Raw genomic sequence first — 23,063 nt, 5'->3', positions numbered from 1 at the left:
AATGGGTGCTTCTACTTAGCATCAGCTCAGTACCGTCTGTTCCCTTGGATTAATCTTGATTTAAGAGACAATAAGCAAGGGCTTAACTCTACTTTCCATATTTCTGGAAACTCTTTCTATAGGGGTCCCCTACAGGCAGTATTGTGGATGGAGTCTGAAAGTGGAGGTAAACTCAAGGCAACCTTAACCTTGTCTTTATAGAGAGAGATGAGTGAGGAACAGATAGATATAGGGGTAAAAATCTGAACCGTCACCATGGGCTAATAGAATGTGTGTGTGTGTGTGTGTTTTACTTCAGGTAGCTAGCTTTCCAATTTTACCTTTGGCATAATACCAAATCACAACCTTGAGGGAAGATAACAGAATATTTCACAAATTAGATTCCCTCAAACTACCAAAGCAGACAAAGAAGAAATGACATGAAAATGATACATAGTATCAGTAAGAATTGATGGGAAAAAATGAATGGAGAAAAGAGAGAACATTGTTCTCTTTCTCTCTCTCTCTCTCTCTCTCTCTCTCTCTCTCTCACACACACACACACACACACACACACACACACACCTCATACATACTTGAAAGTATATAGTTAAAAATAAAGGCAGGACTTCCTTGGTGGCACAGTGGTTAAGAATCCGCCTGTCAGTGCAGGGGATACTGATTAGAGCCCTGGTCCAGGAAGATCCCACATGCTATGGAGCAACTAAGCCCGTGCACCACAACGTCTGAGCCTGCGCTCTAGAGCCCACAATCCACAACTACTTAGCCCATGTGCCACAACTACTGAAGCCCATGCACCTAGATCTCGTGCTCTTCAACAAGAGAAGCCCCCACTCCCTGCAACTAGAGAAAGCCCACACATAGCAATGAAGACCCAATGCAGCCAAAAGTAAATAAATAAAATAAATAAATTTTAAAAATAAATAAATACATGCAAGTTAACCTAGAGAGAAAAATGAACTTGCTACATAAAAATAATTCACTCAACTTGTATTTCTCTATTAAAATATACATTAATAGCAATTTCAATCAATTGATTTATTGCTTTGCATACACAATCATCTGATTACCCATATACATTAATTTTAATTGTGAATTTCGCAGCCCTCCCTTTTTTAAGATACTGTGGGCACCCATGGTATCAGTGTGTATGTACTCATAGTGCATTTCTCCACTCTTATCCACTTCCACCTAAAGATTGAAAGAAAGAAGGGGAAAGTGGGATCTGTAAGAGGGCCTGGAAGAATAGAAATTGTCCTGCCCTTTCCCTGACCTTGGAGAGAAAATCTGGATTTATAGCAAATTTAGGGTTACTCCCCCCTCCCTCATGTTGCCCCCGCATCCACCCCAGAAGGGCAATTCAGTTTTCTTACTTTCTGAGATTTAACAATGCCTGGTGAGGTTCAAAATGTTTATGCTCCAAGCGAGATAACCTTTTTCATTGTGTGCCAATCTATGTCAGATTTAATCTAGGTCTGTAAACACCAGTACATTTTCCATTCTGATGCACTTTCCTTAAATTTACCCTACTGAGGAGGCAATTTTTTTTTTTTTATGTCGTTGTTTTCTCTCTTTCCTTTTTTTTCTTTTTGGTAATCTAAGAGTAAAAAAAAAAAAAATCCCTGAACCAATTGGTCAATTGATTAACAAATTAACTGCTAAGTAATGGATTGGGCCTTGTTGACACCTGATAGGGTGCCCAGAATAAAATGTGTTTCTACAATTCTTCTTTGAACACATGCCTAACAAAGCAACACTTGCTTTTCCTAACTAGTTTACACAAATGCTTAGAAACCAAACAGAAAAAACATGGGCTGATAATATTTTATCATTCATACAAGCTGAACAGAAATGGGCATTACATTGAGAAATGAACAAAACTCGTTTTCTTTCGAATTAAATTTTAATGTAGCAGAACTTTACATGATCCTTTGAACATAAATAATTGCAGGAAGACAACAAAATATTTTCCACTGCTAATTATACCTTTTTTACTGCTAATTTACACCATTTTCCATGGTGTAAAAGTACACAAGAAATAACGTTATTAAGTAGACAAAAAAATAGAGTGAAAGGGATTGGAGAAGGGAGGGGAGGATGACAGATTCATATAATGAAGTTTATGTTATGTAAGAATTATCCTCCACCATGTTTCAAGTCTTGGTTATTTACTTAAAGGCTTTTAGTCTGGAATAATGATGATATGAATAATCATCAGAATCCAAGGCTGCAGCTTAGAAACCCAGTCAGAAAGGATGTAATACGGAAAAAAAGAAGGATCTGGCTATTAAAAGGAGGACATTTAGGACTGTTCTTTACTGATAGTATTCACACAAGTTCTGCAAAGAACATCACAGAAAAGAATAGCACTCCCTGGCCCAACCCACATTCTCCATTCATTTGGGGTTGTTCAGACTGATGGTTTTGAAGGATGCCTATGATTTAGGTTGGAAGAAATTTTCAAATCACCAGTTGGACAGTTTCCTCAGACTCTGGATTTTCAAGCAGTGTTCACACAATATAAAAATCAATTGACTATTGGAGAATTAGGTTGTGAAGCAGTTGCTTGGCTGAATAATCAGAGATAACCTTAAAAAAATATTCCCGTCTTTATTAAGTTTGACCCATTTTTATTCAATAAGGATTATTGATAGTCTATGCACAGCTTGGTGCTGTTTGTGTCTTTGGGACTGTGGAGAGGAGTTTGGGTGTGGTCCAAGAGAATGAGGCTTACATCACCCATAGAGGCACAAAGAATATATTGGGAGATAAGATAAATAGATATAAAATAATGAGAAAAAATACGAACCAGAATATGATAGGCATTTGATTTTGGTATTGATTTTATCTTGGTGTTGTTATAGGGTAGAAAGTGAACAAGTTTTGGAATGAACTGACTTAGAATTAAATATTAGTTCTTAAAAACTATTCTTCCATTGAGAACACTAGATTGCCTTAACAACATTTTTTTAGTGCACTCAAAATTACAGGGGTGCTAATAAGAAATTGCAGAATTACCAGTCAGAATCTAGGTGAGGGCTGAATCTGGCGTTTAGAGTCCCTCTTCCATTAAAGGCATTTACCAGGTCCCGAAGGAATGACTAAAATGTTTGGAGGTGGAGCTAAACTTTTGACAGCCCCTCAGGACGGCAAAAAAACAGGTGCACGCATGTGTGTGTGTGTGTGTGTGTGTGTTAGTGACAAAACTAACAGAGCAATCAATAAATACCTTGAGAATCTGATCAAAACAAAAAGAGAGAAGACACCAATAATCAATATCAGGGATAAGAGATCAATACAGATTCCAGAAACATTAAAATAATCATATGAAAATATTCCAAGTACATTTATGCCAATACATTTTTAAATTTAGATAAAATGGAAAAAATCATTGAAAAACACAACTCATCCAAGTGGACACAAGAAGTATTTTAAGAAACCTCAAAACCCAGATGGTTTCATGACTTAATTCTACCAAACACTTAATGAAGAAATAATGTCTGAATTCTTAATGGGAGTCAAAAAACACTACCTTAGAGGGAAAAAATGATAAATTTGATCAAATAATGTTATTAGAAGATTTATAAAAACAAGCCACTGCACGGAAGATGACAGTTGAAGAAGATCTTGATTTTAGAATATATTTAAAAATCCAGAGTATATTCTACAAATCAATAAGAACAATATTAACCATCAAAAAAAAAAGGTTAGCTAAGGATTTAAATTGGTATTTCAGAAAAGATAATGTAGAAGGTAGGAAAAAATAGTGTTCAACGTCACTACTGTCAGGGAAGGTTGAAAGTTAAAATCAAAATGAGATATTGCTATGCTCTTTTGTAATACCTAAAATTGAAAATAATAACAATAAAATATTAGCAAGGATATGTTACATTAGGATCTCTCCTACACTGCTAGCGGGAGTGTAAATTAGTGCAAATCTTTTGTCAAACTGTTTGGCATCATCTAGTAAAATTGGAAATACATATTCCCTTTATCTTGCCAACTCAACTGCTAAGCATACACCCAGCAGAAATCACTGCATATTTGCATCAAAACACATGTACCAAAAATATTTGGAGCAGCATTTTCACCATAGTTGAAAACAGTAAAAAAATCCAAACATCCTTTAATGGTAGAATGGAATAATACCTTGTGATAAAGTCACACAGTGGAGTAACAGGAAGCACAGAAAATAAATGAACTACAATTATGTCTAAGAACATGGATGAACCTCACAAACATAGTGTTAAGGCAAAGACACCAGACACAAAATAGTTCATGTTACAAGATATGATCCATGTAAATGTCAAAGCATATAGCTCTTAACTGTAGTGTTTACTGATCTATGCTTACATGATAAAATGATAAAGAAAAATAAAGTAACTTTGTAACATTTGTCTAATGACAACCTTGGAAGAGGTAAAGTGCAGTAACTGAAAGGGATATGAGGGCTTTTAGGGTATGAGTACTGTTCTATTTCTTGACTTGATCTTTGTAGTGGTTACATAGGTGTTTACACTGTGATACATGTATCAAGTTCTGATAAAATTATCCATGTTTTGTAATGACTTTTTGTATGCATTATAATTCACACATACACACACAACATTTAAAGCAAATATTTTTCAAAAAGCTCTATATGGTGGATGACTCTATAAGCCTTGGATTCTTCCTATATAATAGGGTGATAATAAGGTCTAACATTAAAGGCTTCTAGGACATGTAAATGAGATAACTACCTGACACAGACCAAACACTCAAATGCTTATAAAAGTAGGTCTTCATAAAAGTGAAGAATTCTTCATATTTGTGAAAATCAAAGGGGAGAAGGAGTGAGTTAGGTTACATGATAAAAGATAGATAAGGCCTAGTTTTTTTCCATTCAATTTTAAAATCTGGTTAATTCAGTCAAGCACTTGCTTGGATGAACATCTATCAAGAGTGTGTGAGTGAGAATTCCTGTGTTGGGTAGAAATATATACAAAAGATTATCAAAATATTTCACGAGAAAACTAATGCTCGCATGGAACATGAACAGTTATCTGCATGTCAGTTCTTATACAACTGCCTAAAAGGACAAAGCTTTGGTGAAAATTCTTTATTATTTAGCAATTGGGTCATCAAAAAAAAGGCAAAATTTTGGAGTTATCCAATTACCTTTGTCTTCATTCTTTTTTTTTTTTTTTTTTTTTTTTTTTGCATTACGCGGGTCTCTCACTGTTGTGGCCTCTCCCGTTGCGGAGCACAGGCTCTGGACGCGCAGGCCCAGCGGCCATGGCTCACGGGCCCAGCCGCTCCACGGCATGTGGGATCCTCCCGGACAGGGGCACGAACCCGCGTCCCCTGCATCGGCAGGCGGACTCTCAACCACTGCGCCACCAGGGAGGCCCCTGTCTTCATTCTTTATCTCACATCCCACATCCAATCTATCAGAAAATCCTTTGACATTACCTTTAAAATATATAGAGGATTCAACCATTCTCCCTACCTCCACCCTTCCCCAATACCAATATTTTATTTTAATCCTTTCTGTAATTGCTTTCTGCATGTTTTCTTTTTGCTCCTACAGTCCAATCTTTACACATTAGGCAAAGTGACTCTTCAAAAATAAAACTCAGAACCGTGTCCATTCTCCTCTTAAAACTGTCTATAAGGACAATACCAAGGTCCTTCCAGAAGCCTAGAAGAACCTGGGTGATCCCTCCCACAGCCTTTCAGCCCCCCATCTTTCTTTACCACAGGCTGGACCTTTTTGCTCTTCCTTGAAGAGCCTAACATGCTCTTCCCTTAGGTCCTTCTCATTTACTGCTTTCCCTCCTGCATGTTTTCCCCCCAACATATGTATCACATGTTCCCTCACTTTCTTAGGTCTCTGGTCAAATTTTCCTTTATCTGAGATGGTTATCCTGACAACCCTGTCTAATGTACCTGAGTCACCTTTGTCTCACCCTCTCTCCCTTGTCCCAACACGTTCTAACCACCAGGCACTTTCTGCATTTATTTGCTCAACTGTTTATTTTCTGCTTCTAAGACATCAGGGATTTCTTTTTCTCTTTTGTCCTCTACATGATTGTGCCACTGCCTAAAATAATAACCAGAATGTTCTGTGTGTCCCCCAAAATGTGTTGAATGGATGAATACGGAGTGGACTTCAAGTTCTGCACAAGAGCCCTATTAACGATTCATTTGAAAACCCATCTTACTCTCACTTCAAACTCTCCTACATTATTACATCAGATGGATTATTCCAGATTTATTTAATTTAGCTCAAGTCACCCCATGTCTACTCTCTACACTCAGACACAGACACAGACAGACACACAGGAACAACCTGCCTTTACCTGACCATGATGAAGATTTCTACTCAAAAGCAATAAACACCTAGGTAAGGTCTCAAAATGTTAATAGCTGTTCAAGCAGATATTGCTGTCTTAAGGAGTGACCACTTAATGAATCACCACTATCAAAGAGGTCATGGGTCCAGTCCCAGATGTGCCATGTTATTTCAAACTCATCTGCAAAAGAGCACATTAATATTAACTGGCAGATTGCACACTTTTATATTTATGTAAAACTGACTTGGGGAAACTACACGACAGGGAGGTGTTATAAAAGTTTCTACAGTCTGGCCTCTTGCAAATCAAGCCATTTTGGGGTCATTACTTACATGGTATTAGAGAACCTGATTTTCAAATTTTCTCTCTCCAATATTTATTTTTATAATAAAACAATATTGCTGTTAAGCTTCAGTTGATAAGCAACTACCAAGCCTAATTCAAAATCATTTCAGTAAATGGAAGGGATGTTTCTAGGAAACAATCGTTCCAGTCACTAAATCTTTGGTGTTTCTTAAACTTTGCCTTGTCTAGAATTAGAAGATATTGTATTTCTTGATTGGAGTGGTTCTTACAGAGACATCTTAGCACGCCTATTCAATAAAAATTATGAAAAACTGTGTTGACAGCTTCACAACTTAGAACATGAAGAGTCCTCTGACTCCATATTCTGATTCTCATCCATGAAGCTCCCCTCACTTTTGCGAAAAATGACTTGTTCCTTTCCTTTCCCAAACAGATGTGTTTCCAAATGCATTGTAGCACCAGGATCAGAAGAGTTCCTCTTCGAATGAGTCTGCCTATCTATTTCTTCTTGACTTCTTGCCTTCTAGCTTTCCTATATTCCTTTTCTCTCTCTTCCTTTCTCCCCATTTTAATACATCTTTTCTCCCCTTCATTCATTGTCCTTACACCTTTCTCTTTTTTCCTTTTCTCTCCTATGTTTTCCACTAAGGCAATAAAGAAATATATAGTAAAATGTACACTTGAAATAGTAATACACTATATTACCAATAAAAAAAAATCAGCCTCCAGGAAAGAGAAAAGACAAGATATGAAACCAAACTTATCTATATAATGGTCATGAACAAGGTCAAATTTGACTTTGAGATATCTTAGAACTAAGGTAAATATACATATATATATATATATATATATATATATATATATATATATTAATTGCTCATCATCTTAACACCAATGAAACACATTTAAATATATCAGTATATGTTTTTCAAGTATATATTACTTAACTATGTATAGTAGACAGTATAATAGCTAAAGCTATACATAATGTTTTGTAACCTAGCCTTGAATTTTAAAGAATTTTCACTGTGGCTTTATGGAGTGAAGTGACAGATAATGTCAATGGCAACAAATTTTTGAAGAATTGAGTCATGTTAATCATCTTTTCTTTATGGAACAATAAAAGACCCAGAATTGCTAGAGCAATCCTGAGGGGAAAAAGAAAACAAAACAAAACAGGAGGCATAACTCCCTCAGACTTCAGATAATACTACAAAGCTATAGTAATCAAACAGTGTGGTATTTATACAAAAACAGGTATACAGATCAATGGAACAGAATAGAGAGCCCAGAAAGAAACCCACACACCTATAGTCAATTAATCTTTGATGAAGGAGACAAGAATATAAAATGGGAAAAAGATAGTCTCTTCAGCAAGTGGTGATGGGAAAGTTAGACAGCTGTATGTAAATCAATGAAGTTAGAACACGCAATCACATTATGCACAAAAGTAAATTCAAAATAGCTTAAAGACTTAAACATAAGACATGACACCATAAAACTCCTAGAAGAGATCATAGGCAAAACATTCTCTGACAAAACATGTACCAATATTTTCTTAGGTCAGTCTCCCAAGGCAATAGAAATAAAAACAAAAATAAACAAATGGGACCTAATCAAACTTACAAACTTTTGCACAGCAAAGGAAACCAAACCCAAAAACAAAACCAAAAACAAAAAGACAGCCTATGCAATGGGAGAAAATATTTGCAAATGATGCAACAGACAGGGGCTTAATCTCCAAAATATGCACACAGCTCATACAACTCAACAACAACAACAACAACAACAACAACAAAACCCAATTGAAAAATAGGTAGAAGACCTTAATAGACATTTCTCTGAAGAAGACATATGAATGGCCAGTAGACACATGAAAAGATGCTCAACATCACTAATTATTAGCAAAATGCAAATCTTAACTACAATGAGGTAACACCTCACACTAGTCAGAATGGCCATCATTAAAAATTCTACAAATAACAAATGCTGGAGAGAGTGTGTAGTAAAGGGAATACTCCTACACTGTTGGTGGGTAGGTAAGTTGGTACAGCCACTATGGAAAATAGTATGAAGATTCCTCAGAAAACTAAAAATAGAATTACCATATGACCCAGCAATCTAGCTCCTGGGCATATATCTGGACAAAACTGTAATTCAAAAAGATACTTGCACCCCTATGTTCAAAGCAGCACTGTTCACAATAGCTAAAACATGGAAACAAGCTAAATGTCCATTGACAGATGAATGGATAAAGAAGATGTGGTACATATATACAATAGAATACTACTCAACCATAAAAAAGAATGAAATAATGTCATTTCCAGCAACATGGGTGCAACAAGAGATTATCATACTAAGTGAAGTAAGTCAGAAAGAGAAGACAAATACCATATAAAATAACTTATATATGGAATCTAAAATATGGCCCAAATGAACCTATCTACAAAACAGAAGCAGACTGCTAGACATAGAGAACAGAGTTGTGGTTGCCAAGGGGGATGAGCAGAAGGAAAGGGATGAACTGGGAGTTTGGGGTTTGTGGATGCAAACTACTACTTTTAGAATGGATAAACAACAAGGTCTTAATGTATAACACAGGGAACTATATTCAATATCTTGTGATAAACCAAGAAAAAAGAATATAAAAAAAAGAGTGTATATATGTGTAAAACAAAAAACAGAAAACAAAAAAAACCAGCAGATTCTTTTCATTAAAAAAATAATCTTGGGCTTCCCTGGTGGCGCAGTGGTTGAGAGTCCGCCTGCCGGTGCAGGGGACACGGGTTCGTGCCCCGATCCCGGAGGATCCCACATGCCGCGGAGCGGCTGGGCCCGTGAGCCATGGCCACGGGGCCTGTGTGTCCGGAGCCTGTGCTCCGCAACGGGAGAGGCCACAGCAGTGAGAGGCCCGCGTACAGCAAAAAAAAAATAAATAAATAAAAAATAATCTTTTCTTTAGGTCTTGGATTCTCATCTGGGGAGCTCAAAAGAATTGCATGGGAAGATCTTTATAAACAGATTTCAGGCTCCAATTTAGACCTTACTTAATCACAACCTTCAGGAGGGTCATGTGTAAGCAATTTCAAATATCTTTCTTGAGGCTTTTGAAGATCCCCTCTCCAATAGGGTAGTTATAAAAAGACATATTTCTCTCCAGCTGCCTTAGAGTTTGAACATATAAAAGACCCAACACATTTATGTTAAAGTATGTGATATTCTATTTATTTATCAAAGACCGTGGTCTCCAACAATATTGTGGGCACACCTTCAAAAAAAAAAAAAAACAACTTGGCATGCATGACTCCATTATATGCATACAGCAGCCTCAGTGACCCTCTCTTAATGTGGTAACGATGGTGTGTGTGGAGAGGGAGGCATACATGATCCCTGACCCAATCTCTGTCATGAACTGTGCTTGTTCTGAGAAGCATCCTATCCTCACCCCCAACCCTCATTTCACAATTGAGAAAACTTGGCTCCTAGATAGGCCATGACATGGCCAAATACAAAAGATTCAATAGTAACAGAGACAGGACGAAACCCCAGGAAATCAAATTCTCAGCACAGCATCCTTGTCACTGCTCCACACTGTGCCTATGATCACCAGAGCACACTTCCTTTACACAGGACCTTTCTCTCAGGTTTCACCAGGAGTTCCGCTGGCTCTGGAGGTGCAGTGTTAGCTGCCTTCTGTGACCATCTCCCTGTGTTTCTTTTATTCTCCTGCTCTCTGAACACCCTGAAAGAAAATATGTATTTGTTCTCCTCATTTTGCATTTGTTTCTTGACTTCCTTCAACTCTGCCAATGTGATTCCTGCTACCATCTGTGAGGAGCCTTCTTCTTCCCAACATTTACAATATCTTTGTGAAACTCAGAGTTCCATGCAAAATATCTCTATTGAAATTCAAAACCCAACCAGGCTGACCTCATTTCAAAATAAGACCAAATCTCAAGCCATGGAGGAGCTTTTATTCCAACCATCATTTTACACATTTTTATTTATTTATATGAAAATAGTTTTTCCTGTGGACATTTTGTAGCTGCATGAGGGATTTTATAGTGTTCATGAGAAAGGGGCTTGGAAATGCCCTATATTTGCACATACACTTATGCATATGCAAATTCACACACACTCACAGTAAGTATTTACAATGAAAGGCAGACACCCAGTATAACATTATGAATCTTGGGCTGATCACATACCCTGCTAGCTTTCCATGATTCTCAGTCCACCTAAGGAATTCACCAAGTATTATCTTGGTGTTAATTCCAAGCAGGAGAAAAGTTAATGGCAGAATATCATGGTAAGAAGTATTAGATTTTAAGCTGCTTGTTCTAACAGAATTCTAATGCTATTTTTACCCACCACTTCCTCAAATGATGAAGGGGAATGAAACTTCATTCTGCTTCCAGGAACATATTCTGGATTGTCCGCCAATCATGGTATTTGGCATAGTAACTGGCATTTTCATATCCATGGTTGTGTTAAAAATGTGCTTCGGACCCACCTCTGGTCAATGAGACATGAGAGGAAATCTGGTGGGCTGTTTTTGGCAAAGCTGTCCTTGTCCCTAAAAATGTTACACAAATGAGATGATCTCTCACTTTCTGGTTGTTGGTTTTAGATGTAAAGCTTGGAATAGATTAAGTCATTTTGCTACTTGCCTGAAGGCACAGGTAATCTGCCACTAGTCTTTCTGTAACTTTCAGTCCAAGCACCTTAATATATTGGTGTTAATTCTTCCACTCTTTTCAGGGAGAATTCCTGTCCAGAGTTCTCCTGCCGTCATGATCTGTGGTCGATATATATGTTTATATATATATATATATATATATATATATATATATATATATATATATATATATATACACCAGTGTCAATATCTATATTTATATGTATATCACCATACTTGGGGCCCATGAGCAGAATAAAAAAAAAAAATGTGCTTTTCCAATCAAATGCCCCGACAGGAATTTAGAATTGGGAAAATCAGCATGCTTATTTCTGAGATGCAGCTGAAATGTTATGTAAATTTGGGGCTAGGAGATCCAAGATAGACTGTCCCTGTTCATACTAGAGCTATGTGAAATTGCAGGCTTCAAAAAATCAATGATGACTGGTCAGAAGAGAAAGAAAGCGAAATGGCAAAGCTAGTGCACAGGGAAAGAAACATAAGAGATAGAGAAATTGCCTGGCACATAGTAGGTACTCAGTAAATATGTTGATTTTTAATAGTAAATCACAGTTGTTTATTCCTTTTTCACAGTTTATTTTATGGTTACTGGATCCTAAGACAGCTCTTTCAAAACTGTGATTCCTACTTTGCTTTACTAAATATTTCTAAAGGTGTTCTCTGGATTAACAAGATTTCTTCCTGATCCTGATGGCCAGTATCAAGCTGAGTGGGAGAGCTGAAGGGCTGTGTTTCTGTCCACCCAGGCTCTACTTCAAGGAACACACAAACAATTCTTGAAGGCCAGTCATTAGAAATTATTTTTTTTAAGTATACCGAAAAAACATAATAAAAAATATATTCTCACAATACAAAAAAATAGACTAAAAATGAATTTTATATATAGGCAATGACTATCAAAAATATTCATATGGTGACTAAAGATAGATTATAAAATAACATCAAATGAAGACATAAATGGGGTATTTTGTGATAAGATCAGACTTGTTAAGGAGGAAATATCACACTCATTATAAAATAGATAAAAACATTGGAATGTAAAGTAAAAAATGTATCTGAAATTCCAAGTTGATGTGTATTTTGGGTTTAAATTACTCCTCTATCTGTATAAAAGCATTGCCTCTGTCCCTACATATGCAGCAATAATTGTATCTTTATATTGCCCTTAAAGGGTATCAGAAGCAAAGACAAATAGAAAAGAGCTATAAAAATGGCATGACAATGTCTTTTTAAATTATGTAAACCTCGTTCATGTAATAGTGTCACTGAACAAATAATCAGTTGGTTGAGGAAGATTAGTGGCTGTAATTATTTATTCATTTTAATATTTGTTATTAAGCTTTCCTTTTTCTATTTGTGGTCATTATATGATGAAAGATCAATACAAAGAAGATGAGAAAGTACGGAGATGATGGTTAATTATCAGAAAAGAGAATGCTAGGCAGATGCCTGGCTTCCTGCCGATAATCCTGCTCTTCATCTCGCAAATGTTTCTCTAGTTAACATTTTCCTTGGCTTGAAACAATACAGAAAGATAAGCAGCTGTCCCGTTCCCTTCCCTGTTGGCTGAGTATCTTTCTTACCACCAGAGTGGGGTTTATGAGGCTGTCTGTCTGTCCTGTTTCCTGCTGTACTCCAAAGCACGGAGTGGCACCTAACATGTAATAGGCACACAAAATATTTGCTGAATGAATAATAAATGAACAGGAAGCACATTGGGAAGAGTCATATCACATCTAACAAACATGAAATCACATTAGCCTTTTAAATGCCCTGAGAATGGCTGCAGTAAAGAAGCCTGCTTAATTTGTCTAAACTTGATATCACCAAGTGATTTTTTTCCTGCTGTTTATTGGTTGCACTTCAGGGAAACATGTTGGCAAATACTTTTGAGACTATTTTTCCAGTTTTGGTATGATATTATCATTTTAAAGAAATGTGTTATAATCAGTTGTAAATATATACATATATATTTTTCCACCAATAAAAGAAATTACAGTCGAAACTAGTATGTTTAGGATATCACCAGTCATGTTGTTGCTGATGCTACAAAATTAGGCCTTTTCCAAACGCTTTAGATGTTGCCTTCACTACTCATATGACTTCTTTCCTCTATTGACACTAGAACAGTTCTTGGTACAGCATTGTTCCTAGAAAAGGGTATACCTGGAGGACAGGTTTTCAAAGTTTGAAATTGTCTTTGTGTCCATGTGCACATGCGCACGTGGGCATGGATGCACACACAAAAAAAAACATAAAAGAAACTCACTTACCTTTCTTTACAATCACTTGAAACACAATGCTTGTATCAACCATAAAGTCAAAGTGTCTATTCTACTCATAGGTGTTTATTCATGTAGCTCTTGTATCAGACCCAGGTGTCTCTTTCTGAAAGTAGTCACCTTATCCATCCTTGCTGCCTACAGCTCCTAATACAGATTATTTCTGCACATCTGGTTTATGAAGGAAGTTTATTTTCTTTTACATGTTTTTGCTCTGTGCTCCACAGTTAGCATTCACTGTTTTAAATCATTAAAAAAGAAATGAATATTTTATATCTTTATCTATATAATAAATTAAAGCTGTAAATTTAGGGTTGTCCACACCCACACAGTATACAAGACCAAAGAGGGCAGAATGACCTCATCCTAGAAGGAGGGTGCTTCATATTTTTTCCTTCTCTTTCCATTTATCCCTCCTGAATAACCTTGCTCAAAATCCCTAACACTAATATAAAGAGAAACCGGCACATTTTGAAACTGATTGCTCCTTAGGGAAAAAACTGGTAGGAGCTTCTCAAGTTGTGGGGAAAACATTTTGAAGAACTTTAAAAATCATGTGTCAATTTTAAAAAGTGTTATCTTTAAAAAGGATTTAAATTATTTTAAAATGTCTTAATAAGTCTTTTGGCAGCCTTGAGGGCCTAGATGAAGTTCTATAACCACACATTTGTAGTGTTCTCAAACTGCTTTGATGTGTGATGATTTTACTCAACAGCATCAGCTGCCTCAGGATTAAGAGAAACGAGGCATCCATCGTGAGCAAGGTCCAAAGACGTAACCTTAGGAAAAAGCAAAATAACATTTCCGTCTTAGTGATCTGCTCTTAAACAATGGAATTCAAAAAGCTCTATTCAATTAGACAACAAAATGAGTAAACCTATGATACATACTATGGCTGTGATCTTGATGAGTCACTAAAAGTTTCAGGACCTCAGTTTCCTCATCTATGATATGGGAATAATAATTCCCATCCCATATATTTTTTGAGTATTAGATAATATAATCTGTGACAAGGACTTTATGCAATATCTGTCACATTAAAATATTTATATACAGATCACTGGTCATTTTATATATCAGTGATATGATGAAGATTATAAAACTAGTTAAATACTAAGAGGTGAGAGTGTCAGTCTAAATAATTGGTCAGAACCATGTTCAAAATACTCATTTCATTGTAGTAGGAATAAAAAGATTAAATATCTGATGTACTGATTTGTAACATTTGTTTTCTTGCTGGACTCAGTTCAGTCAGTCTTTTAAGTTTCCATTTCGTATTTCATTCTAACTGTATAGTGACATCACTTTGACCATCTCTTACTTTATATAATAAGCCCTACTTCCTAATATACCCCAGTTAGTTTTTAGAGTACATATGCATTCTGTTTCTTGTGTTTTGTAATGTGTGTTTTGATTTGAAAAATGGGACTAAACTTTTATTTGGAGTTTTCTCCTTATACATTTGGGGTATCCTACTGGAACTCCTCACTGTGTAGATCCCTGATACAGATGAACCAGTGTGATGTAACCCCCAAGACTTCCTTTTCCACAGGCCCTGTGGGCCTGCTGACAGCATTTTGCTGTTGGAATCCTCTTGGCCAATGGTCTGCTGTTTTGGGTCATGTACTGGCAAGATGGCTTAAACATGATTACCTTTTGTACATCCACTTTAGCCAAGCGAAACTCATACATTTTTGCCAAGCCAAACAGTAAGACTAGCAGCTGTTCACTGAGGCCCCTTCTCTCCATTCTGTCCTCTCCAATTTTATTTTTCCCTGTATAAATAGTCAAAGAAGACCCAGCTCACACTTACGTCTAACAATGTAAAAAGAAAAAAAAAGTATCCTTTTCTTGTTTATGTGCTGTTGTAAGCAATTTCCTTTGACCCTTTGAGCACCATATTAGCTTCCGTGGAGTAGATGCATGCCATCCCCTTTCTCTTGACCTAAAATAGAGACAGAAAGAGATCACTGTACTCTCTTCCTTACTCACATGGTAGACAATCCACATGTCCTCCCTTTCTCATAGGCTTGAGGAAGGAGAGGGGAGGAAGTATGATGGGGTTAGTTGACCTGCTTTCATATCTAAATAAGACCTAGGGAAGTTTCCAATTTCCTAATTGTTACATGATAATTCTGTCAGTCCTTTTAATGTCACTAGCCAATGGTAAGACAATGAAAGAAAGTCCCACTCAACATGCTGATGATAACTAACTAAATAAACAAGCAGACATAACATTCTATATAGCAATAGACACGTATAAGTATACCTATACATATGTGTATATATATATATATATATATATATATATATATATATATATACATTTTTTTTTTACAGAGGAGAGTTATCTTTTGAACCCTTATAACTGTTGAAATCTCCTTATACTTTTCAAATGGAAGAGTGAAGAAAATCAAAAGCACAGGTTAGTATTTAACATTTATATAACACTTGTATTTGCAAAGTACTTTAGAATAATTCAATCCTTAATTCCCATAACAGCCCTGGGAGGGAGGTCCAGTTATCATCCCCTTCATAAATGAGGAAACAGAGACCTGGAAAGGTTGCATGACAACATTATGCAGCTGATTAGTGGCTGCCACCGATTAAAGCACAAGGGTCTTGACTTGAAGGGATGTTGTTCATCCTTTGGGCCCTAAAGAATAAGATTTCTTAATAAACCTGTGAGAGAAGGTTCAGACTGACTGTGATTTTACTAGGCTGTTTTCACTGCATCTCATTGATGGCATAAATCATCTTAGTGCCACTGAACCCTTTTCAGCAATAAAATAAAAATTGTATTAAGTGCTAAATTCTGCCCAGAACTGGTATTTCTCATTGACTGCAAGCTTATGGAAGTTGTCAACTTCAGAGACCAACTCATATGAAGGCAATCCAGCCTCTGTAGGGAGATGAATTGATGTAGTCAGAAATGATGAGGGTAAAATTAACAAATTTACCAATCTTTTGGAGCTGAGGCTACATTTGCCAGTTTTATACGTCAGCACCATCTCCCTACAAAACTCCAGAGTTGAAGCATTTATCATTCTCACCTTCAGACACTGTTACCTAGAAACCTCAGTTTTAGTTACAAGCTTGAGATCACCATAGCAACCAATTAGTATATATGTTGCTAAGACAGGATGCAGAGGAAGGGGAAAGCAGAATGTGCTTACTCATTTTTATGTGATTTCAGTGGAGAAAGTTTAAAATGCTGAGTCCAATGTCCAAATTCCAAACAACTTCTCTCATTCTAATTTATATTCACATTCATCTTTTCCATGAGTAAACCACTTGATGGCAAATCACTTGTAGTGATTTGTTAATAGTGTCCCCAAAAAAGTGAGAAGAAGGAGTGAAATAATTATATTTTCTGGCATTCTGACCTGTTATAAGATATGGGTTTCAAAATCTAAGCCTTCAACTCACACTTTCTCAAGCTCTTCAGCATCAAATCACATATCTTCCTCTTGCTCTTTAAAAGACTATAAGCAGTTCCATGAGCTACTGTTATTTTATTTTGGTTGCTTTTTAACCTCCTTACGCTAATTGTAAGGAATCTGAGAAACATAGGAAGGGTATGGGTCAGGTAGGTCCAAATGTCAGCTCCAATAGTAACTATCAAAGGAGCCTCATGCAAGTTGCTACCCTCCCTGACTCAGTCTCTAAAACAAGTTAATATTTTGGGATCAAGACAGGGTAAGTGCTCATTAAAACTTAAATCTATTTTGCCAACTCCTTTAAAAGCACATAGAGTCATTTCAAATAAAGTATATTTTTATATGTGTGTGTGTGAGTGTGTGTGTGTGTGTTCTACACTGATTACTTTGTTTTATTTCAAAACTCTAATTCTTGGAAAACTTTCCATACTAAAGGAATATCTAAACACTTCTTAGTATGACTACATGTAACAAAGACACTAGAGCCCTTGCCACTAAGCACCTTGGATTGCATGGACGTGTGGATATCTGTAATATCACTGATCACCAGTGCAGTTTGGCCCTTCTTGTGCACCTTGTTTACAAGAACAACAGATAATCCCCACAAGCAGCACAACTTCTCCACAGGTTCATCCTGAAACAGTTCAGTACCCTTTGGCATTAATGAAATAGACTAAGAAACTATTACTCTGAAAAGTTTAATGTCTATGTAGCTTGGATAAATTGGGTAAAGAGTTAAAATTCCCCTTCTATCCAATTTGTTGTAGATGGTTTTAATGGCAAAGAAATGGTAAAAGCTGGGTTCATAGACCATATAGGAGATGGAGCAAACTTTTTGGTCTGGTATGTTTGACTTTAGTCTCTTTTGACAAATCAAGTAAGAGAAGTAGTCAAACAAGTTGATGAATTATTTAAATGAAGCTCAGTTCATGCCCTAGCTGTTCCAAGTAGATATTCCTAACAAATCTCCTCCCGCGTAATCCTCACCAGCACTGTCTCTTCGTCAATCAAGAGCATACGTGGCTCTGTCTCCAAAGTCCCATCCTCAGTTTGACTGTAAACTTGGAGGTCAGCTCCAGGTTCCATGCCTCTTACCTCCACTCTCTGCCCTGCTTCACCTCACTGTCTATAATAGGATTATTATAGATATCGACAAAAGGGAATATTTGTGAAATGATTGCTAATGCCAACCAATACCAGTAATAAAAATAATCAAATAAAACTAGCTTATTTCAGCTTAACTGATAGAGATAAGCAGTCTGCCTTGTTATTTTGCTGGATAATTTCTTTCTCTGTTTTTCTTCTTTATATAGACAAAGCTTCAAGACTTAATCATTCAATACATGAACACAGCGATCTGCTTTTTTCTGCAGAATAGTTGATTTCAAAAGTGAAATTGTGGACAAAGCACAAGATACTTATTTCTACCAACAACTTTATATAAGTTTCTAAAAGGCTTCAAAATTACTGTTCTTAACATTATCTTAGACTATTTTAGATTAAAAAAATAAAGATACTTAAATGTTAGATTTTTCTGAGGGTATCTTTTTTCTTTTAGTAATAAGTTATCTATATTAAATAGTTCATTCCTCTTCTAAAGGCCAACTAGTTTGATTCTACAACAATTCACTCCCTATAAATCTCCAGTGGGAAAAATATGATGGAATTGTGTAATTTTACTCACAGAAGAATGGAAGGCATTACCTGCCGATGAAAATCCTCCAAGACCTATTATAAAATCAAATCTAGGGCTTCCCTGGTGGCTCAGTGGTTAAGAGTCCACCTGCCAATGCAGGGAACACAGGTTTGTGCCCCGGACCAGGAGGATCCCACATGCCGCGGAGTGGCTGGGTCCGTGAGCCATGGCCGCTGAGCCTGCGCATCCGGAGCCTGTGCTCTGCAACGGGAGAGGCCACAGACACTATGAGCATTAAATTCATACAAGTTCAGAGGTGGGAAAAATCATTTCCGATGGAGAGTGTTCAATTCATCTGCTCTTTACAAGTGTCTCTTAAAATTGTACCACATACTCCCTTAGGGAGAACTTTGTGGAAGAGAGAGGACTAGTGCCCAGCTTACTGGAACATGTACTGTACATACCACTAGCTTGAAATTTATCATAGAATGTCTTATACTACTGCTTATATTTTTAGAAGTATAGATAATACAACAATGCCAATAATAATAGCTACAGTTTTCAAAAACCAAATGTTATGCAAAAAGGATTCTATATACATCATCTCATTTAATTTTTGTATCAACAAGTTGTGGTTAGTATTGCTAAATCCTGTTTAAGTAAGAGGAATTTTGACTTAATACAAAAAGAAATGGTGTCAATATAGCTTGCTGGTAATAGGTCCATGAGCTGAAAACATGCATGCATTATGTCAAAGTCTGTGCTCTTAACTACCAAGCTCTGGAGTTCCAGAACTAGATTATGAATTCTATGATGGCAGAGGCAATACCTCTTGTGTCCTGGTAAACATCAGAGTGACTGAGTTTGAATCTGACAGTTGAGTCATATACTGAGTAACTCTATCATTAGTCCACCCAGAAATAATTGGGACTTTAAGAAACCACACTTCCAACATATCTGAGTTTGGTTAGTGGCTTCTCAAATTAAAGATGTTCTTTTAGAAGAATGAATTAGAGTTTTCTGGCTCTAGAGACTGACAACCTGAGTCCTGACCCAAGTTCTAACCTATCTTTGTTATGAGACTTTGGGAAAGGGATTTACATGCTCCATGTCTTAGCTTTTCATCTGTATAATGAAGGGGATAATAATACTTACCAGTTGTTTATATTGTTGTGAGGATTAAATGAGAAAATCTATGTCAGGCAGCTAAAACTGTGCCTGACAAATAAGTGATCAAAATATTAACCATCATCATTATTTCCTGGACTTTGGAGACATTCACGTAATTTCTGCAATGGATGAATTTAATAGTCAGTCATCATCTATTCCTCACTAAGTGTTTTATGTAAAAGAAATGTCCTGAAGTGGCGAGGCAGCATTTAATGAAGAACCCAGGAGTGAAACTTCTAGACAGAAAACAAAACAGCATTTACAAAACAGTGCTGAACTACACCTCAGAACGTATGCCTGGGGTCAGCTCCCACTCTTAGTGAATCTGACATAAAGACTGGAGATGAAAATGGATCTTCCCTTTTGTTGAACTTCCCCAGACCATTTGAGATTGGAGTGAATTTTAAAGTTTTTTGTATGAGTTTTAGAAAGGATATGTATGTGCATATATGTGTGTATGTATTCATGTGTATTTAGCATTCTTTTCCTTCCTAAAATCTTTAAAAAATTGCTTAGAGTGTTTTCTCCCTTTTTGTCTCAGTTGTTTTGAATTGTTTCTGAATCATTCTATGCTACTCAATATGTAATGGGAGGAAGTCTGAGTTGGCTTCTGTTTCAGTGGCCTTGTCATTCAATCTGCAGACAGAGACATGTTTGATGTGGAAATCTCCAAATGAAAATCAAGATCTATTCAGTCTTCCTTATTTACCAAGGGTATATATTTTTTTTACCCATCCCAAAGGTGCAGTTTACTAAAAGTACTAAAAGAAATCATCAAACTGCTTTGATACTAAATAACCAATGAAAATAGCAGGTTGAAAAAATTATCATTTTTTGAGTCCATAGAAATACAGATTCACTTCTGTATCTAAATCAACCGATCAATCATATGTCAAAATATTCTATTGACTGAGTATTAGATTCTTAAGCTCGAACTTTGTTTCATGAGGTGAAGAGTGGGAGGAAAGAAGCTAACAATTATTGATTATCTGTGCCAGAAAAGTGACTTATGGATCACTGTGTTCCATGGGTCATTCTAGAAGAGGGTTAAGATAAGGCCATGATAACAATAATTAATTTTCTATGGCTCTGCCTCAATGCACAATTAGAAGAACTTCAAATCTCCTCCCTTAAATCCACACCAGTTGTTTTTTGTGAATTCCTGATGAGTGGCCAACATGTGCTGGCCTGCCCTGTCTTCTGGACGAGAATTTTGACCTTCGCCCATCATCCCACTTTACATCCTCAGGCTCTGCTGGAGAGGATCACAGCTTCGGTGTTCTCAGTTTCTTCCTCTGCTTCTGAAAACCTCTTCACAACAAGACTTCTGATTATTTTAAGCCCTTTGTTTCCACCAGGCCTACAATCTCCCTTTTATCATTACTTTCCATCCTATGTGGTTATTCCATCATCCAACCTCTTATTTTCTCAATATCTTATCTAAGAGGTTGATTCCAATTTTCAGCCTCTTCTTTGACTCCTAGCTTTCCCTCATACCCTACATCTAACTAATCAGCCAATCTTACCAATGGTGAATTTAAATACATCCATATCACAATTATTCCCCCAAACCATCTTCACCACGATTCTAACCTAAGTTACCATATTCTGCTTCCAACAACTACAATAGCCTCCTAAATGGACATCTCTCAATTTGATGACTGAAACAGTCCCCAATGGATAGTCTTCAAATCTAGTTTACTTACATGGCATTGATGCTATTGTTTGTAAAATGCAAATGTGATTATGCCATGCTTTCTCTTAAAGTCTTTTAGTGATGTGCTGTTTTACTGAGGATAGAGTTCAAATGTTTTGCCCCTTTCTTTCCTTCCAGCCTTGTCTCTCATCATGCCCTCATCACACAGATCACTCATTAACCATACTAAACTTTCTTATGTTGCCTACAGACACTATGTTCTTTCTTCATTTTGTACCAGTGTACATTTTCTTTCTCCTTCTAGAATACCCTTCCCTGCAGATTGTCTCCTACCATCCTTAGATTTCACCTTAAACTAAGTTACTCAAGAAAGTGTTCCACCCTCACTGCTCACCCCCAAACCTGCATTAGATGTGCTTCCTATATATTCCCAAGGCACCCTGTACATCCATTACTATTATCTACATAGCACTATTCTCAACTGTTTATTTGGCTCTTGCCTACACTACTCCAATACCATAAAATAATGAGGCAGGGGTTATCAATAATATCTTTCAAATACCTGGACTAGGAAGGATGCTTAGCTGATATCAGAAGAATAACTGAGCCATGGAAAGTGATGGCATCTGATGCTCAGGCTGCCAATACCTCTATCAATGGCAATGATGCTCCCTGGAGGATGATGATGTCACCGATGTCAGCACTGGGGTCACAGATGCCCAGGGCTGAATTTGAAACACCTGCAGAGTAGCTGGTGCCCCTAACAATTGTAGTGGACACTGAGCTGGGAATCTGCTCGTGTTGTCTGGTACACACAAGACCCTCTTCAGAAGACTTTAGTTAAACAGAACTTTTAAGTTGTATCCCCCAGTTTGCCTATCTCTGTATAATTCAGACATAAGACAGTGGGACCTGGAATAGAGAACAGCAGAGTGGCAGATGTAAAATAATTAATTTACAGATCATTTCTCCTCCTGGTGATCCTTGTACCTCTCTTGAAGCCCCTATGTTTGTTTTCTTAAAGTGAGTCTTTACTAAGATGATACCAGCTCTCAAATGGAAATAAATTCTGACTCCTCTTTAAGCAGCTATGTCCCTCTCTAATCCTCTAGAAAAATCTAAGGATGAACATAGATTAGCTCAAACTAAGCTTGTGGCATATACATTACAAATCTTATGAGCCATGTACTATAGTCTGCTTCTCAAAGACAGGGATAATGAAGGCTCTGAACATAGCTCCGTACCTTAAGATCATCCCTATACTTTATACTGCCTTCCTTCTAAAGTTAAACAGAAAAGGTTCAGGATACAAACAAATATTTTGCAATAGAAAGTACCCCCTAGGGAAGGTTTTGGGGTGCCTGTGTATTAGTTTTCTATCTGCCCCTAACTAGCTCTGTGGCATTCAGCAAAGAAAACATTTCAGTAATCCTGTGTTCCTCATTTGTAAAACACTCTGTTTCTATTATATGATTGCTGAATTCCCTTTATTATTTTGTAAAATCCCATGAATTAATGATCTCTCTCCTCCAATATGT

Source organism: Mesoplodon mirus (assembly GCF_964341445.2).
Source record: "Mesoplodon mirus genome assembly, chromosome: 13".
Classification (NCBI taxonomy): Eukaryota; Metazoa; Chordata; class Mammalia; order Artiodactyla; family Ziphiidae; genus Mesoplodon; species Mesoplodon mirus.
The sequence above is the reverse complement of the archived record's forward strand: the minus strand, read 5'-3'. Positions refer to the sequence as shown.